The sequence below is a fragment of the Penaeus chinensis genome, chromosome 3, assembly GCF_019202785.1.
Source record: "Penaeus chinensis breed Huanghai No. 1 chromosome 3, ASM1920278v2, whole genome shotgun sequence".
Classification (NCBI taxonomy): Eukaryota; Metazoa; Arthropoda; class Malacostraca; order Decapoda; family Penaeidae; genus Penaeus; species Penaeus chinensis.
The window spans coordinates 22,343,589-22,346,088 of record NC_061821.1 but is presented as its reverse complement, the minus strand read 5'-3'; the positions used below and the strand labels follow the sequence as shown (position 1 = coordinate 22,346,088).

Genomic DNA, 2,500 nt, shown 5'->3' with positions numbered 1-2,500 from the left:
GCGTACCTTATGACCCGCTGCTATCCGCAAACCATGTAATGTGGAGCCTTCGCCTGTCGCGCGGGTATGAGGCCCACACAATGCGAGGTTCGGTGAGCAGAAGAGGAAGGAAGAGGAGGAGGAAGAGAAGTAGGATTGGGAGCAGAAGATGAACAATTGAAGTTGATGAGGATGAGGAGGAGGAGATGGAGGAGGAGATGGAGGAGAAGGAGGAGATGGTGGAGAGGAGGAGAAGGAGGAGGAGAAGGAGGAGGAGAAGGAGGAGGAGGAGGAGGAAGAGGAGGAGGAAGAGGAGGAGGAGGAAGAGGAGGAGGAGGAGGAAGAGGAGGAGGAGGAGGAGGAGGAGGAGAGAAGACGGGGAGTAGAATATGAACAGAAAAAAGTAGATCAAGACGGAAGAGGAGAAGTAGACGAAGAAGGAGGAGGAAGATATAAAGGAATATAAAGGGGGGAAAGAAGTAAAAAAAAAGAAGAAAAGATTGAGGAGGAGAAAGAAAATAAAGAACTCACAGTCAATACACAGACAACATAACAAGATACATAATTAAATAAAAAATCGTAATTGAAAATAAATACGATTCTCATGTTGCAATAAGAAGCCTGTCAACACCAACCCAGCAGGAAGGAGGGTCTATCAAGGTCGGGGGAGGAAGCAGGAGGGGTGATACGGGGGGGGGGGGGGAGAGAAGAAGGGCGAGGGAAAGGGAAGAGGGAGATAGGAAGCGAAGAGGAAAGAGGAAGGCAAAGGGAAATGGAAGAAGAGGAAGAGGAAGAGGAAGAGGAAGAGATAAAAGAAATGGGAGAGGAAGCAACAAAGAATAAGGGCAGGAAAGAGGAAGAGAAATGGAAAGGAAAGAGGAAGAGGAAGAGGGAAAGGGAGAGGCCGCAGCAAAGAATAAGCAGAGGGAAGAATAAGGCCAGAGAAAGGGAAGAAAGGAAGAAAGAGACAGCAAGGAAGGAAGAAAGACACAGTGAGGAAGGAATAGAATGGGGAGCAAAGAGGAGAGAACGAGGAAAGAGAGACGAAAGAGAGACGGAGAGAACCGTGTAACCTTGACGACACAAAACCACAAGCACGGTACGGGGCGTGTGGTAGCTAGTGCGTGCGTTCGTGTGCGTGTGTGTATGTGCGTGTGTACAGGGTGTTGGGATGCCAGTGCCAAGGTCATGACTGCACGGACGAGGCACTCACGAAGGGTACGAAGCAGCGCTGCCACTTGCTACTCGAAGCGGTTGGAGGGGAGGAGGGTAAAGGGGAGAAAGGTGGAGGAAGGTGGAGGAGGGTAAAGGGGAGAAAGGTGGAGGAAGGTGGAGGAGGGTAAAGGGGAGAAAGGTGGAGGAAGGAGGAGGAGGGTAAAGGGGTGGAGGGTGGAGAATGAAGAAAGGTGGAGATGAGTGGAGAATGAAGAAAGGTGGAGAGGAGTGGAGGAAGATAAAGGGGGGAAAGAGGGGAATGGAAGGAGTGGAAGGGTGATGAAGGTAAAAAATGGAGAAGAGTGGAGGAAGGTAAAGATATGGAAGGTGGAGGAGTCGAGGAGTGGAAGAGAGCGGAGGGGAAAGAAATGGAAAACAGTCGGAGTGAGGGAGGTGTAAAAGAAGGTGGAGGAGGGTGAGGTGGATGTGAGGGGAATGGGTGGACGAGGGGGTGGAGGGTGGAGGGTGGAGGAAAAGAGAACAAGATGGAGAAGAGAAGGATGGAAAAAGAGAGGAAAAAAAGATAACACGACGAGAAGGGAGAAAGGGAGATAAAGGTAAAAATAGATACAAGAGGGAAAAGAGAAAGGACGAAGAGAGAGATAAACGAGAAAATATATATAAATAGAAGAAAGGAAGGATAAAAGGAAGCTAGAAATAAAGGGAGAGTGGAAGAGGAATAACAAAAGGGAACAAGAATAAAGGATAAGAATGAAAAAAATATTCAAGGATGAGAAATTTACAGACACAAGAAATACAACAGTATGCACAGAAAAAAAAGAGAAAAACAGGTTTAAATGATATGCAAAAACAAAGCAAGGGTGAAACGCATCGCATGCAAATAAAAAGAATATAAAAACAGACAAACAACAAGGAAAAACAGATAAACGAGATAAAAACATAGCAGCAACTAAACAACAAAACTAAACAAATACGAAAAAACCCAGAAACAAATACAAAAAAACAAGAACTGGAACGGAAAACGACAACAAACAAAATAAAAACGAACAAACAAACACACAAGAGACGAAAATCAAGAATGAATAGAAAAAAGGGCAAAGGCACAAAATAATGATAATAATAATGATAAAGGGAGGGGGGCTGGAACTTCCCGTGTGACGTAACAGCACACCAGGCAATCACACACTTTTTCTTCTCAAGCAGAGGACGTCAGCGGCGGTCGCAAGCACGGTTCTCGCACGCACTTAGCGGGAAACGGCAGCGCATTTCCACGAAGATGAAAAGTAAGAAAAAAAAAGGAGGAAGAGAGGGAGGAAGTGGGGAGGGAGGAGGAGTTGGAGTGGGA

General features: G+C 46.5%; 1 protein-coding gene across 2 annotated transcripts in view; it reads left to right on the top strand.

Moving 5' to 3' along the window:
* The window catches only part of LOC125045320 (centrosomal protein of 135 kDa-like), a 261,911-nt gene that overhangs the window by 91,960 nt on the left and 167,451 nt on the right, over nucleotides 1–2,500 (top strand). The window lies entirely within an intron of this gene.